Here is a 21,507-nt window from a genome sequence, read left to right on the forward strand (position 1 = left end):
TCATATAATATATAATATATATAATAGATATTATATATATTTATTAGGTATAATATATAATATATTATCTCCATTATATATTATATCATATATAATATACAGAATATAATATATATGTCATATTATATATTATAAAATATTTAATATATAATATGACAAAATATAAAACTTATAATATATGCTGTGTAATGACTTATAATATATATTATATCTTATGACATTTAAAATACATAATTTATATATAATATATCATATTAAATATTAATTACATATTATAGATATATTAAATACATGACACATACATTATATATAGCATATTATATATATTATATATTGAATATAGATTATATATATTAAACATATGACATATATTACATATAATTTATGTTAAATAATATATACAATTTATTATATAATATAAAAATATTATATATGTAAATTATATATTGTATGTAACATATACCCTGTACAATATATATCATATATATAATATATGATATATGTTTAATACATGATACATATAATATATGTGATAAATATGTAATATATTATATATAATGTAATATACGATATGTATTATAAAATATATGATATATATTATTTAACATATATATTCTATATAATATCTGACATAAAACATATATGATATGTATCTTGTAACATCTGATATATGTTATGTATAACGTATGACATACATTATAATATGTTACATATTACATATCATATATGATATATTAGTTATCGTATATGATATATATTATATATCATGTGTGATATATATTATATATGATATGTATTATATATCATATGATATAGATTATATGTAATATATGATATATAATATATGATATACACTATGTAATATATGATATAAATAATATATGTTATATATTATAGATAATTACGTAGTCTATTATGAATGATTATATTATATATTATATATAATATATCATAATAGATCACAGATAATATATCATAATATATTATATTACATTACATTAGTATACATTGTATAACATTATGTATCCTATTATATATAATATATGTCATATATATAATCTTATATATTATATTATGATATAACATATAATATGTTAATAAATAATATATGGTGTATAATATATTACATATCATATATAATATATTACATATTATATAAAATATACAATATATAACATATCATATAAAATATATGTTATATATTATGTATTATATTATATAGTATATTATATATTAGATATCATTTATTATATGATATTTTAAATATTAGCTATTAGACATTATATAATGAATGACATATTATATGTTACATATTATATAAAGTATATATTAAAATATCATATATTTAATAATATATAATTATATAATTATATATGTAATTATATATGTTGTAATATATATAATAATTATATATTTTTACATGTATTATGTTATATATAATAGTTATATATTATTATATATTATATTATACATAATATATGTAATATAAGTATTCAGGATATAAAAGGAAATTATACATATGTGATACATATTATATATGTTATATATAATACGTTTTGTATAATTATATATACATACACACACACTTATATATCTATATCTATATATATATTTGGGGTTGCCCTATTTCCCATCTCATAACTTATTTCAAGAAGCACAGCATAGTAATATTTGGGCTTGGGATTCAGTTTTTGAAACAAAACACTGAGCATTCAGTGACCTTCCTGTACATGTAAAAGCACTGCTGTCTGCCTGGCAGCAGTTGGTCATCGCAATGTGGATTGTACCTTCAGCCTGGAATGTTTATGCCCTATCGCCATGGTGATGGGGTTAGGGATCTCCTGCTCTTGGTCCTCAGTGACACTGTCAGTGCTGAGTTTTTCAAAGGTCAGAGCAGATTGAACCTTTGTGGTTTCATTTTCCCTGATTTTGATTTTCCTTCTGGGGAACCTGTGTTGCTGCATTCAAGGTATGTTCATACTAGCCTGTCAAATGCGAACTCTTCAAATTACTAGTTAATGCTTACCACATATGCTATTTAAAAAATTATCGTCTTTATTTCCCATGTGCAGTTGTAAACATGTTTCATGGTTATGTTTTATTCCTGAACTTATATATTTGACTATTGTACCAAGCAGAGTACCTTTGAAATTTTTCTTCATTTAAAAAATATGTATCATGGCTCAGGCCTGTTATCCCAGCACTTTGGGAGGACAAGGCAAGAGGATCACAAGGAAAGGAGATCAAGACCATCATGGCCAATACAGTGAAGCCCTGTCTCTACTAAAAATACAAAAAATTAGCCAGGTATGGTGGCAGCTTCCATAGTCCCAGTGTGGTGTAGTCACAGCAAACTTGGAGGCTGAGGCAGGACAATCACTTGAACCCTTGAGGGAGAGGTTGCAGTGAATCAAGATGGCGCCATTGCACTGCAGCCTGTGTAACAGAACAAGACTCTGTCTGAAAAAGAATTATATGCATATAATATATATCATATATATTATATATCATATAATATATATGTCATATAATATATATGTGATGTATGATAACATATATAGTATTTCACATATATTATGTCATATAATATATAATATATATAATAGATATTATATATATTTATTAGGTATAATATATAATATATTATCTCCATTATATATTATATCATATATAATATACAGAATATAATATATATGTCATATTATATATTATAAAATATTTAATATATAATATGACAAAATATAAAACTTATAATATATGCTGTGTAATGACTTATAATATATATTATATCTTATGACATTTAAAATACATAATTTATATATAATATATCATATTAAATATTAATTACATATTATAGATATATTAAATACATGATACATACATTATATATAGCATATTATATATATTATATATTGAATATAGATTATATATATTAAACATATGACATATATTACATATAATTTATGTTAAATAATATATACAATTTATTATATAATATAAAAATATTATATATGTAAATTATATATTGTATGTAACATATACCCTATACAATATATATCATATATATAATATATGATATATGTTTAATACATGGTACGTATAATACATGTGATAAATATGTAATATATGATATATAATGTAATATACGATATGTATTATAAAATATATGATATATATTATTTAACATATATATTATATATAATATCTGACATAAAACATATATGATATGTATCTTGTAACATCTGATATATGTTATGTATAACGTATGACATACATTATAATATGTTACGTATTACATATCATATATGATATGTTAGTTATCGTATATGATATATATTATATATCATGTGTGGTATATATTATATACGATATGTATTATATATCATATGATATAGATTATATGTAATATATGATATATAATATATGATATACACTATGTAATATATGATATATATAATATGTGTTATATATTATAGATAATTACATAGTCTATTATGAATGATTATATTATATATTATATATAATATATCATAATAGATCACAGATAATATATCATAATATATTATATTACATTACATTAGTATACATTGTATAACATTGTGTATCCTATTATATATAATATATGTCATATATATAATCTTATATATTATATTATGATATAACATATAATATGTTAATAAATAATATATGGTGTATAATATATTACATATCATATATAATATATTACATATTATATAAAATATACAATATATAACATATCATATAAAATATATGTTATATATTATGTATTATATTATATAGTATATTATATATTAGATATCATTTATTATATGATATTTTAAATATTAGCTATTAGACATTATATAATGAATGATATATTATATGTTACATATTATATAAATTATATATTAAAATATTATATATTTAATACTATATAATTATATAATTATATATGTAATTATATATGTTGTAATATATATAATAATTATATATTTTTACATGTATTATGTTATATATAATTGTTATATATTATTATATATTATATTATACATAATATATGTAATATAAGTATGCAGGATATAAAAGGAAATTATATATATGTGATACATATTATATATGTTATATATAATACGTTTTGTATAATTATATATACATACACACTAATATATATATATATGTCTATATATATATTTGGGGTTGCCCTATTTCCCATCTCATAACTTATTTCAAGAAGCACAGCATAGTAATATGTGGGCTTGGGATTCAGTTTTTGAAACAAAACACTGAGCATTCAGTGACCTTCCTGTACATGTAAAAGCACTGCTGTCTGCCTGGCAGCAGTTGGACATCACAATGTGGATTGTACCTTCAGCCTGGAATGTTTATGCCCTATCGCCATGGTGATGGGGTTAGGGATCTCCTGCTCTTGGTCCTCAGTGCCACTGTCAGTGCTGAGTTTTTCAAAGGTCAGAGCAGATTGAACCTTTGTGGTTTCATTTTCCCTGATTTTGATTTGCCTTCTGGGGAACCTGTGTTGCTGCATTCAAGGTATGTTCATACTAGCCTGTCAAATGCGAACTCTTCAAATTACTAGTTAATGCTTACCACATATGCTATTTAAAAAATTGTCGTCTTTATTTCCCATGTGCAGTTGTAAACATGTTTCATGGTTATGTTTTATTCCTGAACTTATATATTTGACTATTGTACCAAGCAGAGTACCTTTGAAATTTTTCTTCATTTAAAAAATATGTATCTTGGCTCAGGCCTGTTATCCCAGCACTTTGGGAGGACAAGGCAAGAGGATCACAAGGAAAGGAGATCAAGACCATCATGGCCAATACAGTGAAGCCCTGTCTCTACTAAAAATACAAAAAATTAGCCAGGTATGGTGGCAGCTTCCATAGTCCCAGTGTGGTGTAGTCGCAGCAAACTTGGAGGCTGAGGCAGGACAATCACTTGAACCCTTGAGGGAGAGGTTGCAGTGAATCAAGATGGCGCCATTGCACTGCAGCCTGTGTAACAGAACAAGACTCTGTCTGAAAAAGAATTATATGCATATAATATATATCATATATATTATATATCATATAATATATATGTCATATAATATATATGTGATGTATGATAACATATATAGTATTTCATATATATTATGTCATATAATATATAATATATATAATAGATATTATATATATTTATTAGGTATAATATATAATAAATTATCTCCATTATATATTATATCATATATAATATACGGAATATAATATATAAGTCATATTATATATTATAAAATATTTAATATATAATATGACAAAATATAAAACTTATAATATATGCTGTGTAATGACATATAATATATATTATATCTTATGACATTTAAAATACATAATTTATATATATCATATTAAATATTAATTACATATTATAGATATATTAAATACATGATACATACATTATATATAGCATATTATATATATTATATATTGAATATAGATTATATATCTTAAACATATGACATATATTACATATAATTTATGTTAAAAAATATATACAATTTATTATATAATATAAAAATATTATATATGTAAATTATATATTGTATGTAACATATACCCTATACAATATATATCATATATATAATATATGATATATGTTTAATACATGATACATATATGTGATAAATATGTAATATATTATATATAATGTAATATACGATATGTATTATAAAATATATGATATATATTATTTAACATATATATTATATATAATATCTGACATAAAACATATATTATATGTATCTTGTAACATCTGATATATCTTATGTATAGCGTATGACATACATTATAATATGTTACGTATTACATATCATATATGATATGTTAGTTATCGTATATGATATATATTATATATCATGTGTGATATATAATATATGATATGCATTATATATCATATGATATAGATTATATGTAATATATGATATATAATATATGATATACACTATGTAATATATGATATATATAATATGTGTTATATATTATAGATAATTACATAGTCTATTATGAATGATTATATTATATATTATATATAATATATCATAGTAGATCACAGATAATATATCGTAATATATTATATTCCATTACATTAGTATACATTGTATAACATTATGTATCCTATTATATATAATATATGTCATAAATATAATCTTATATATTATATTATGATATAACATATAATATGTTAATAAATAATATATGGTGTATAATATATTACATATCATATATAATATATTACATATTATATAAAATATACAATATATAACATATCATATAAAATATATGTTATATATTATGTATTATATTATATAGTATATTATACATTAGATATCATTTATTATATGATATTATAAATATTAGCTATTAGACATTATATAATGAATGATATATTATATGTTACATATTATATAAATTATATATTAAAATATTATATATTTAATACTATATAATTATATAATTATATATGTAATTATATATGTTGTAATATATATAATAATTATATATTTTTACATGTATTATGTTATATATAATAGTTATATATTATTATATATTATATTATACATAATATATGTAATATAAGTATGCAGTATATAAAAGGAAATTATATATATGTGATACATATTACATATGTTATATATAATACGTTTTGTATAATTATATATACATACACACAAATATATATATATATGTCTATATATATATTTGGGGTTGCCCTATTTCCCATCTCATAACTTATTTCAAGAAGCACAGCATAGTAATATGTGGGCTTGGGATTCAGTTTTTGAAACAAAACACTGAGCATTCAGTGACCTTCCTGTACATGTAAAAGCACTGCTGTCTGCCTGGCAGCAGTTGGACATCACAATGTGGATTGTACCTTCACCCTGGAATGTTTATGCCCTATCGCCATGGTGATGGGGTTAGGGATCTCCTGCTCTTGGTCCTCAGTGCCACTGTCAGTGCTGAGTTTTTCAAAGGTCAGAGCAGATTGAACCTTTGTGGTTTCATTTTCCCTGATTTTGATTTGCCTTCTGGGGAACCTGTGTTGCTGCATTCAAGGTATGTTCATACTAGCCTGTCAAATGCGAACTCTTCAAATTACTAGTTAATGCTTACCACATATGCTATTTAAAAAATTATCGTCTTTATTTCCCATGTGCAGTTGTAAACATGTTTCATGGTTATGTTTTATTCCTGAACTTATATATTTGACTATTGTACCAAGCAGAGTACCTTTGAAATTTTTCTTCATTTAAAAAATATGTATCTTGGCTCAGGCCTGTTATCTCAGCACTTTGGGAGGACAAGGCAAGAGGATCACAAGGAAAGGAGATCAAGACCATCATGGCCAATACAGTGAAGCCCTGTCTCTACTAAAAATACAAAAAATTAGCCAGGTATGGTGGCAGCTTCCATAGTCCCAGTGTGGTGTAGTCGCAGCAAACTTGGAGGCTGAGGCAGGACAATCACTTGAACCCTTGAGGGAGAGGTTGCAGTGAATCAAGATGGCGCCATTGCACTGCAGCCTGTGTAACAGAACAAGACTCTGTCTGAAAAAGAATTATATGCATATAATATATATCATATATATTATATATCATATAATATATATGTCATATAATATATATGTGATGTATGATAACATATATAGTATTTCATATATATTATGTCATATAATATATAATATATATAATAGATATTATATATATTTATTAGGTATAATATATAATAAATTATCTCCATTATATATTATATCATATATAATATACGGAATATAATATATATGTCATATTATATATTATAAAATATTTAATATATAATATGACAAAATATAAAACTTATAATATATGCTGTGTAATGACATATAATATATATTATATCTTATGACATTTAAAATACATAATTTATATATAATATATCATATTAAATATTAATTACATATTATAGATATATTAAATACATGATACATACATTATATATAGCATATTATATATATTATATATTGAATATAGATTATATATATTAAACATATGACATATATTACATATAATTTATGTTAAATAATATATACAATTTATTATATAATATAAAAATATTATATATGTAAATTATATATTGTATGTAACATATACCCTATACAATATATATCATATATATAATATATGATATATGTTTAATACATGATACATATATGTGATAAATATGTAATATATTATATATAATGTAATATACGATATGTATTATAAAATATATGATATATAATATTTAACATATATATTATATATAATATCTGACATAAAACATATATGATATGTATCTTGTAACATCTGATATATGTTATGTATAGCGTATGACATACATTATAATATGTTACGTATTACATATCATATATGATATGTTAGTTATCGTATATGATATATATTATATATCATGTGTGATATATATTATATATGATATGTATTATATATCATATGATATAGATTATATGTAATATATGATATATAATATATGATATACACTATGTAATATATGATATAAATAATATATGTTATATATTATAGATAATTACATAGTCTATTATGAATGATTATATTATATATTATATATAATATATCATAATAGATCACAGATAATATATCATAATATATTATATTACATTACATTAGTATACATTGTAGAACATTATGTATCCTATTATATATAATATATGTCATATATATAATCTTATATATTATATTATGATATAACATATAATATGTTAATAAATAATATATGGTGTATAATATATTACATATCATATATAATATATTACATATTATATAAAATATACAATATATAACATATCATATAAAATATATGTTATATATTATGTATTATATTATATAGTATATTATATATTAGATATCATTTATTATATGATATTTTAAATATTAGCTATTAGACATTATATAATGAATGACATATTATATGTTACATATTATATAAATTATATATTAAAATATCATATATTTAATAATATATAATTATATAATTATATATGTAATTATATATGTTGTAATATATATAATAATTATATATTTTTACATGTATTATGTTATATATAATTGTTATATATTATTATATATTATATTATACATAATATATGTAATATAAGTATGCAGGATATAAAAGGAAATTATACATATGTGATACATATTATATATGTTATATATAATACGTTTTGTATAATTATATATACATACACACACACATATATATATATATCTATATATATATTTGGGGTTGCCCTATTTCCCATCTCATAACTTATTTCAAGAAGCACAGCATAGTAATATTTGGGCTTGTGATTCAGTTTTTGAAACAAAACACTGAGCATTCAGTGACCTTCCTGTACATGTAAAAGCACTGCTGTCTGCCTGGCAGCAGTTGGTCATCGCAATGTGGATTGTACCTTCAGCCTGGAATGTTTATGCCCTATCGCCATGGTGATGGGGTTAGGGATCTCCTGCTCTTGGTCCTCAGTGACACTGTCAGTGCTGAGTTTTTCAAAGGTCAGAGCAGATTGAACCTTTGTGGTTTCATTTTCCCTGATTTTGATTTTCCTTCTGGGGAACCTGTGTTGCTGCATTCAAGGTATGTTCATACTAGCCTGTCAAATGCGAACTCTTCAAATTACTAGTTAATGCTTACCACATATGCTATTTAAAAAATTGTCGTCTTTATTTCCCATGTGCAGTTGTAAACATGTTTCATGGTTATGTTTTATTCCTGAACTTATATATTTGACTATTGTACCAAGCAGAGTACCTTTGAAATTTTTCTTCATTTAAAAAATATGTATCTTGGCTCAGGCCTGTTATCCCAGCACTTTGGGAGGACAAGGCAAGAGGATCACAAGGAAAGGAGATCAAGACCATCATGGCCAATACATTGAAGCCCTGTCTCTACTAAAAATACAAAAAATTAGCCAGGTATGGTGGCAGCTTCCATAGTCCCAGTGTGGTGCAGTCGCAGCAAACTTGGAGGCAGAGGCAGGACAATCACTTGAACCCTTGAGGGAGAGGTTGCAGTGAATCAAGAGGGCGCCATTGCACTGCAGCCTGTGTAACAGAACAAGACTCTGTCTGGAAAAGAATTATATGCATATAATATATATCATATATATTATATATCATATAATATATATGTCATATAATATATATGTGATGTATGATATCATATATAGTATTTCATATATATTATGTCATATAATATATAATATATATAATAGATATTATATATATTTATTAGGTATAATATATAATATATTATCTCCATTATATATTATATCATATAAAATATGCAGAATAAATTATATATGTCATATTATATAATAAAATATTTAATATATAATATGACAAAACATAAAACTTATAATATATGCTGTTTAATGACATATAATATATATTATATCTTATGACATTTAAAATATATAATTTATATATAATATATCATATTAAATATTAATTACATATTATAGATATATTAAATACATGATACATACATTATATATAGCATATTATATATATTATATATTGAATATAGATTATATATATTAAACATATGACATATATTACATATAATTTATGTTAAATAATATATACAACATATTATATAATATAAAAATATTATATATGTAAATTATATATTGTATGTAACATATACCCTATACAATATATATCATATATATAATATATGATATATGTTTAATACATGATACATATAATACATGTGATAAATATGTAATATATGATATATAATGTAATATACGATATGTATTATAAAATATATGATATATATTATTTAACATATATATTATATATAATATCTGACATAAAACATATATGATATGTATCTTGTAACATCTGATATATGTTATGTATAACGTATGACATACATTATAATATGTTACGTATTACATATCATATATGATATGTTAGTTATCGTATATGATATATATTATATATCATGTGTGGTATATATTATATGTGATATGCATTATATATCATATGATATAGATTATATGTAATATATGATATATAATATATGATATACACTATGTAATATATGATATATATAATATGTGTTATATATTATAGATAATTACATAGTCTATTATGAATGATTATATTATATATTATATATAATATATCATAATAGATCACAGATAATATATCATAATATATTATATTACATTACATTAGTATACATTGTATAACATTGTGTATCCTATTATATATAATATATGTCATATATATAATCTTATATATTATATTATGATATAACATATAATATGTTAATAAATAATATATGGTGTATAATATATTACATATCATATATAATATATTACATATTATATAAAATATACAATATATAACATATCATATAAAATATATGTTATATATTATGTATTATATTATATAGTATATTATATATTAGATATCATTTATTATATGATATTTTAAATATTAGCTATTAGACATTATATAATGAATGATATATTATATGTTACATATTATATAAATTATATATTAAAATATTATATATTTAATACAATATAATTATATAATTATATATGTAATTATATATGTTGTAATATATATAATAATTATATATTTTTACATGTATTATGTTATATATAATAGTTATATATTATTATATATTATATTATACATAATATATGTAATATAAGTATGCAGGATATAAAAGGAAATTATATATATGTGATACATATTATATATGTTATATATAATACGTTTTGTATAATTATATATACATACACACAAATATATATATATATGTCTATATATATATTTGGGGTTGCCCTATTTCCCATCTCATAACTTATTTCAAGAAGCACAGCATAGTAATATGTGGGCTTGGGATTCAGTTTTTGAAACAAAACACTGAGCATTCAGTGACCTTCCTGTACATGTAAAAGCACTGCTGTCTGCCTGGCAGCAGTTGGACATCACAATGTGGATTGTACCTTCACCCTGGAATGTTTATGCCCTATCGCCATGGTGATGGGGTTAGGGATCTCCTGCTCTTGGTCCTCAGTGCCACTGTCAGTGCTGAGTTTTTCAAAGGTCAGAGCAGATTGAACCTTTGTGGTTTCATTTTCCCTGATTTTGATTTTCCTTCTGGGGAACCTGTGTTGCTGCATTCAAGGTATGTTCATACTAGCCTGTCAAATGCGAACTCTTCAAATTACTAGTTAATGCTTACCACATATGCTATTTAAAAAATTGTCGTCTTTATTTCCCATGTGCAGTTGTAAACATGTTTCATGGTTATGTTTTATTCCTGAACTTATATATTTGACTATTGTACCAAGCAGAGTACCTTTGAAATTTTTCTTCATTTAAAAAATATGTATCTTGGCTCAGGCCTGTTATCCCAGCACTTTGGGAGGACAAGGCAAGAGGATCACAAGGAAAGGAGATCAAGACCATCATGGCCAATACAGTGAAGCCCTGTCTCTACTAAAAATACAAAAAATTAGCCAGGTATGGTGGCAGCTTCCATAGTCCCAGTGTGGTGTAGTCGCAGCAAACTTGGAGGCTGAGGCAGGACAATCACTTGAACCCTTGAGGGAGAGGTTGCAGTGAATCAAGATGGCGCCATTGCACTGCAGCCTGTGTAACAGAACAAGACTCTGTCTGAAAAAGAATTATATGCATATAATATATATCATATATATTATATATCATATAATATATATGTCATATAATATATATGTGATGTATGATAACATATATAGTATTTAATATATATTATGTCATATAATATATAATATATATAATAGATATTATATATATTTATTAGGTATAATATATAATAAATTATCTCCATTATATATTATATCATATATAATATACGGAATATAATATATATGTCATATTATATATTATAAAATATTTAATATATAATATGACAAAATATAAAACTTATAATATATGCTGTGTAATGACATATAATATATATTATATCTTATGACATTTAAAATACATAATTTATATATAATATATCATATTAAATATTAATTACATATTATAGATATATTAAATACATGATACATACATTATATATAGCATATTATATATATTATATATTGAATATAGATTATATATATTAAACATATGACATATATTACATATAATTTATGTTAAATAATATATACAATTTATTATATAATATAAAAATATTATATATGTAAATTATATATTGTATGTAACATATACCCTATACAATATATATCATATATATAATATATGATATATGTTTAATACATGATACATATATGTGATAAATATGTAATATATTATATATAATGTAATATACGATATGTATTATAAAATATATGATATATAATATTTAACATATATATTATATATAATATCTGACATAAAACATATATGATATGTATCTTGTAACATCTGATATATGTTATGTATAGCGTATGACATACATTATAATATGTTACGTATTACATATCATATATGATATGTTAGTTATCGTATATGATATATATTATATATCATGTGTGATATATAATATATGATATGCATTATATATCATATGATATAGATTATATGTAATATATGATATATAATATATGATATACACTATGTAATATATGATATATATAATATGTGTTATATATTATAGATAATTACATAGTCTATTATAAATGATTATATTATATATTATATATAATATATCATAATAGATCACAGATAATATATCATAATATATTATATTACATTACATTAGTATACATTGTATAACATTATGTATCCTATTATATATAATATATGTCATATATATAATCTTATATATTATATTATGATATAACATATAATATGTTAATAAATAATATATGGTGTATAATATATTACATATCATATATAATATATTACATATTATATAAAATATACAATATATAACATATCATATAAAATATATGTTATATATTATGTATTATATTATATAGTATATTATATATTAGATATCATTTATTATATGATATTTTAAATATTAGCTATTAGACATTATATAATGAATGATATATTATATGTTACATATTATATAAATTATATATTAAAATATTATATATTTAATACTATATAATTATATAATTATATATGTAATTATATATGTTGTAATATATATAATAATTATATATTTTTACATGTATTATGTTATATATAATAGTTATATATTATTATATATTATATTATGCATATTATATGTAATATAAGTATGCAGGATATAAAAGGAAATTATATATATGTGATACATATTATATATGTTATATATAATACGTTTTGTATAATTATATATACATACACACAAATATATATATATATGTCTATATATATATTTGGGGTTGCCCTATTTCCCATCTCATAACTTATTTCAAGAAGCACAGCATAGTAATATGTGGGCTTGGGATTCAGTTTTTGAAACAAAACACTGAGCATTCAGTGACCTTCCTGTACATGTAAAAGCACTGCTGTCTGCCTGGCAGCAGTTGGACATCACAATGTGGATTGTACCTTCAGCCTGGAATGTTTATGCCCTATCGCCATGGTGATGGGGTTAGGGATCTCCTGCTCTTGGTCCTCAGTGCCACTGTCAGTGCTGAGTTTTTCAAAGGTCAGAGCAGATTGAACCTTTGTGGTTTCATTTTCCCTGATTTTGATTTTCCTTCTGGGGAACCTGTGTTGCTGCATTCAAGGTATGTTCATACTAGCCTGTCAAATGCGAACTCTTCAAATTACTAGTTAATGCTTACCACATATGCTATTTAAAAAATTGTCGTCTTTATTTCCCATGTGCAGTTGTAAACATGTTTCATGGTTATGTTTTATTCCTGAACTTATATATTTGACTATTGTACCAAGCAGAGTACCTTTGAAATTTTTCTTCATTTAAAAAATATGTATCTTGGCTCAGGCCTGTTATCTCAGCACTTTGGGAGGACAAGGCAAGAGGATCACAAGGAAAGGAGATCAAGACCATCATGGCCAATACAGTGAAGCCCTGTCTCTACTAAAAATACAAAAAATTAGCCAGGTATGGTGGCAGCTTCCATAGTCCCAGTGTGGTGTAGTCGCAGCAAACTTGGAGGCTGAGGCAGGACAATCACTTGAACCCTTGAGGGAGAGGTTGCAGTGAATCAAGATGGCGCCATTGCACTGCAGCCTGTGTAACAGAACAAGACTCTGTCTGAAAAAGAATTATATGCATATAATATATATCATATATATTATATATCATATAATATATATGTCATATAATATATATGTGATGTATGATAACATATATAGTATTTCATATATATTATGTCATATAATATATAATATATATAATAGATATTATATATATTTATTAGGTATAATATATAATAAATTATCTCCATTATATATTATATCATATATAATATACGGAATATAATATATATGTCATATTATATATTATAAAATATTTAATATATAATATGACAAAATATAAAACTTATAATATATGCTGTGTAATGACATATAATATATATTATATCTTATGACATTTAAAATACATAATTTATATATAATATATCATATTAAATATTAATTACATATTATAGATATATTAAATACATGATACATACATTATATATAGCATATTATATATATTATATATTGAATATAGATTATATATATTAAACATATGACATATATTACATATAATTTATGTTAAATAATATATACAATTTATTATATAATGTAAAAATATTATATATGTAAATTATATATTGTATGTAACATATACCCTATACAATATATATCATATATATAATATATGATATATGTTTAATACATGATACCTATATGTGATAAATATGTAATATATTATATATAATGTAATATACGATATGTATTATAAAATATATGATATATATTATTTAACATATATATTATATATAATATCTGACATAAAACATATATGATATGTATCTTGTAACATCTGATATATGTTATGTATAGCATATGACATACATTATAATATGTTACGTATTACATATCATATATGATATGTTTTCGTATATGATATATAATATATCATGTGTGATATATATTATATATGATATGCATTATATATCATATGATATAGATTATATGTAATATATGATATATAATATATGATATACACTATGTAATATATGATATATATAATATGTGTTATATATTATAGATAATTACATAGTCTATTATGAATGATTATATTATATATTATATATAATATATCATAGTAGATCACAGTTAATATATCATAATATATTATATTACATTACATTAGTATACATTGTATAACATTGTGTATCCTATTATATATAATATATGTCATATATATAATCTTATATATTATATTATGATATAACATATAATATGTTAATAAATAATATAGTGTATAATATATTACATATCATATATAATATATTACATATTATATAAAATATACAATATATAACATATCATATAAAATATATGTTATATATTATGTATTATATTATATAGTATATTATATATTAGATATCATATATTATATGATATTTTAAATATTAGCTATTAGACATTATATAATGAATCATATATTATATGTTACATATTATATAAATTATATGTTAAAATATTATATATTGAATAAGATATAATTATATAATTATATATGTAATTATATATGTTGTAATATATAATAATTATATATTTTTACATGTATTATATTATATATAATAGTTATATATTATTATATATTATATTATACATAATATATGTAATATAAGTATGCAGGATATAAAAGGAAATTATATATATGTGATACATATTATATATTTTATATATAATACGTTTTGTATAATTATATATACATACACACACACATATATATATATATCTATATATATATTTGGGGTTGCCCTATTTCCCATCTCATAACTTATTTCAAAAAGCACAGCATAGTAATATGTGGGCTTGGGATTCAGTTTTTGAAACAAAACACTGAGCATTCAGTGACCTTCCTGTACATGTAAAAGCACTGCTGTCTGCCTGGCAGCAGTTGGACATCACAATGTGGATTGTACCTTCACCCTGGAATGTTTATGCCCTATCGCCATGGTGATGGGGTTAGGGATCTCCTGCTCTTGGTCCTCAGTGCCACTGTCAGTGCTGAGTTTTTCAAAGGTCAGAGCAGATTGAACCTTTGTGGTTTCATTGTCCATGATTTTGATTTTCCTTCTGGGGAACCTGTGTTGCTGCATTCAAGGTATGTCCATACTAGCCTGTCAAATGCGAACTCTTCAAATTACTAGTTAATGCTTACCACATATGCTATTTAAAAAATTGTCGTCTTTATTTCCCATGTGCAGTTGTAAACATGTTTCATGGTTATGTTTTATTCCTGAACTTATATATTTGACTATTGTACCAAGCAGAGTACCTTTGAAATTTTTCCTCATTTAAAAAATATGTATCTTGGCTCAGGCCTGTTATCCCAGCACTTTGGGAGGACAAGGGAAGAGGATCACAAGGAAAGGAGATCAAGACCATCATGGCCAATACAGTGAAGCCGTGTCTCTACTAAAAATACAAAAAATTAGCCAGGTATGGTGGCAGCTTCCATAGTCCCAGTGTGGTGTAGTCGCAGCAAACTTGGAGGCTGAGGCAGGACAATCACTTGAACCCTTGAGGGAGAGGTTGCAGTGAATCAACATGGCGCCATTGCACTGCAGCCTGTGTAACAGAACAAGACTCTGTCTGAAAAAGAATTATATGCATATAATATATATCATATATATTATATATCATATAATATATATGTCATATAATGTATATGTGATATATGATAACATATATAGTATTTAATATATTATGTCATATAATATATAATATATAATAGATATTATATATATTTATTAGGTATAATATATAATATATTATCTCCATTATATATTTTATCATATATAATATACAGAATATATTATATGTGTCATATTATATATTATAAAATATTTAATATATAATATGTCAAAATATAAAACTTATAATATATCCTGTGTAATGACATATAATATATATTATATCTTATGACATTTAAAATACATAATTTATATATAATATATCATATTAAATATTAATTACATATTATACATATATTAAATATATGATACATACATTATATATGGCATATTATATATATTATATAATGAATATAGATTATATATATTAAACATATTACATATATTACATATAATTTATGTTAAATAATATATACAATTTATTATATAATATAAAAATATTATATATGTAAATTATATATTGTATGTTACATATACCCTATACAATATATATCATATATATAATATATGATATATGTTTAATACATGATACATATAATATATGTGATAAATATGTAATATATGATATATAATGTAATATATGATATGTATTATAAAATATATGATATATATTATTTAACATATATATTATATATAATATCTGACATAAAACATATATGATATGTATCTTGTAACATCTGATATATGTTATGTATAATGTATGACATACATTATAATATGTTATGTATTATATATCATATATGATATATGTTATTTATCGTTTATGATATATATTAAATATCATGTGTGATATATATTATATATGATATGTATTATATATCATATGATATAGATTATATGTAATATATGATATATAATATATGATATACACTATGTAATATATGATATATATAATATGTGTTATATATTATAGATAATTACATAGTCTATTATGAATGATTATATTATATATTATATATAATATATCATAGTAGATCACAGTTAATATATCATAATATATTATATTACATTACATTAGTATACATTGTATAACATTGTGTATCCTATTATATATAATATATGTCATATATATAATCTTATATATTATATTATGATATAACATATAATATGTTAATAAATAATATAGTGTATAATATATTACATATCATATATAATATATTACATATTATATAAAATATACAATATATAACATATCATATAAAATATATGTTATATATTATGTATTATATTATATAGTATATTATATATTAGATATCATATATTATATGATATTTTAAATATTAGCTATTAGACATTATATAATGAATCATATATTATATGTTACATATTATATAAATTATATGTTAAAATATTATATATTGAATAAGATATAATTATATAATTATATATGTAATTATATATGTTGTAATATATAATAATTATATATTTTTACATGTATTATATTATATATAATAGTTATATATTATTATATATTATATTATACATAATATATGTAATATAAGTATGCAGGATATAAAAGGAAATTATATATATGTGATACATATTATATATTTTATATATAATACGTTTTGTATAATTATATATACATACACACACACATATATATATATATCTATATATATATTTGGGGTTGCCCTATTTCCCATCTCATAACTTATTTCAAAAAGCACAGCATAGTAATATGTGGGCTTGGGATTCAGTTTTTGAAACAAAACACTGAGCATTCAGTGACCTTCCTGTACATGTAAAAGCACTGCTGTCTGCCTGGCAGCAGTTGGACATCACAATGTGGATTGTACCTTCACCCTGGAATGTTTATGCCCTATCGCCATGGTGATGGGGTTAGGGATCTCCTGCTCTTGGTCCTCAGTGCCACTGTCAGTGCTGAGTTTTTCAAAGGTCAGAGCAGATTGAACCTTTGTGGTTTCATTGTCCATGATTTTGATTTTCCTTCTGGGGAACCTGTGTTGCTGCATTCAAGGTATGTCCATACTAGCCTGTCAAATGCGAACTCTTCAAATTACTAGTTAATGCTTACCACATATGCTATTTAAAAAATTGTCGTCTTTATTTCCCATGTGCAGTTGTAAACATGTTTCATGGTTATGTTTTATTCCTGAACTTATATATTTGACTATTGTACCAAGCAGAGTACCTTTGAAATTTTTCCTCATTTAAAAAATATGTATCTTGGCTCAGGCCTGTTATCCCAGCACTTTGGGAGGACAAGGGAAGAGGATCACAAGGAAAGGAGATCAAGACCATCATGGCCAATACAGTGAAGCCGTGTCTCTACTAAAAATACAAAAAATTAGCCAGGTATGGTGGCAGCTTCCATAGTCCCAGTGTGGTGTAGTCGCAGCAAACTTGGAGGCTGAGGCAGGACAATCACTTGAACCCTTGAGGGAGAGGTTGCAGTGAATCAACATGGCGCCATTGCACTGCAGCCTGTGTAACAGAACAAGACTCTGTCTGAAAAAGAATTATATGCATATAATATATATCATATATATTATATATCATATAATATATATGTCATATAATGTATATGTGATATATGATAACATATATAGTATTTAATATATTATGTCATATAATATATAATATATAATAGATATTATATATATTTATTAGGTATAATATATAATATATTATCTCCATTATATATTTTATCATATATAATATACAGAATATATTATATGTGTCATATTATATATTATAAAATATTTAATATATAATATGTCAAAATATAAAACTTATAATATATCCTGTGTAATGACATATAATATATATTATATCTTATGACATTTAAAATACATAATTTATATATAATATATCATATTAAATATTAATTACATATTATACATATATTAAATATATGATACATACATTATATATGGCATATTATATATATTATATAATGAATATAGATTATATATATTAAACATATTACATATATTACATATAATTTATGTTAAATAATATATACAATTTATTATATAATATAAAAATATTATATATGTAAATTATATATTGTATGTTACATATACCCTATACAATATATATCATATATATAATATATGATATATGTTTAATACATGATACATATAATATATGTGATAAATATGTAATATATGATATATAATGTAATATATGATATGTATTATAAAATATATGATATATATTATTTAACATATATATTATATATAATATCTGACATAAAACATATATGATATGTATCTTGTAACATCTGATATATGTTATGTATAATGTATGACATACATTATAATATGTTATGTATTATATATCATATATGATATATGTTATTTATCGTTTATGATATATATTAAATATCATGTGTGATATATATTATATATGATATGTATTATATATCATATGATATAGATTATATGTAATATATGATATATAATATATGATATACACTATGTAATATATGATATATATAATGTGTGTTATATATTATAGATAATTACATAGTCTATTATGAATGAT

This window comes from Gorilla gorilla, chromosome 14 (genome assembly GCF_029281585.2).
Source record: "Gorilla gorilla gorilla isolate KB3781 chromosome 14, NHGRI_mGorGor1-v2.1_pri, whole genome shotgun sequence".
NCBI lineage: Eukaryota > Metazoa > Chordata > Mammalia > Primates > Hominidae > Gorilla > Gorilla gorilla.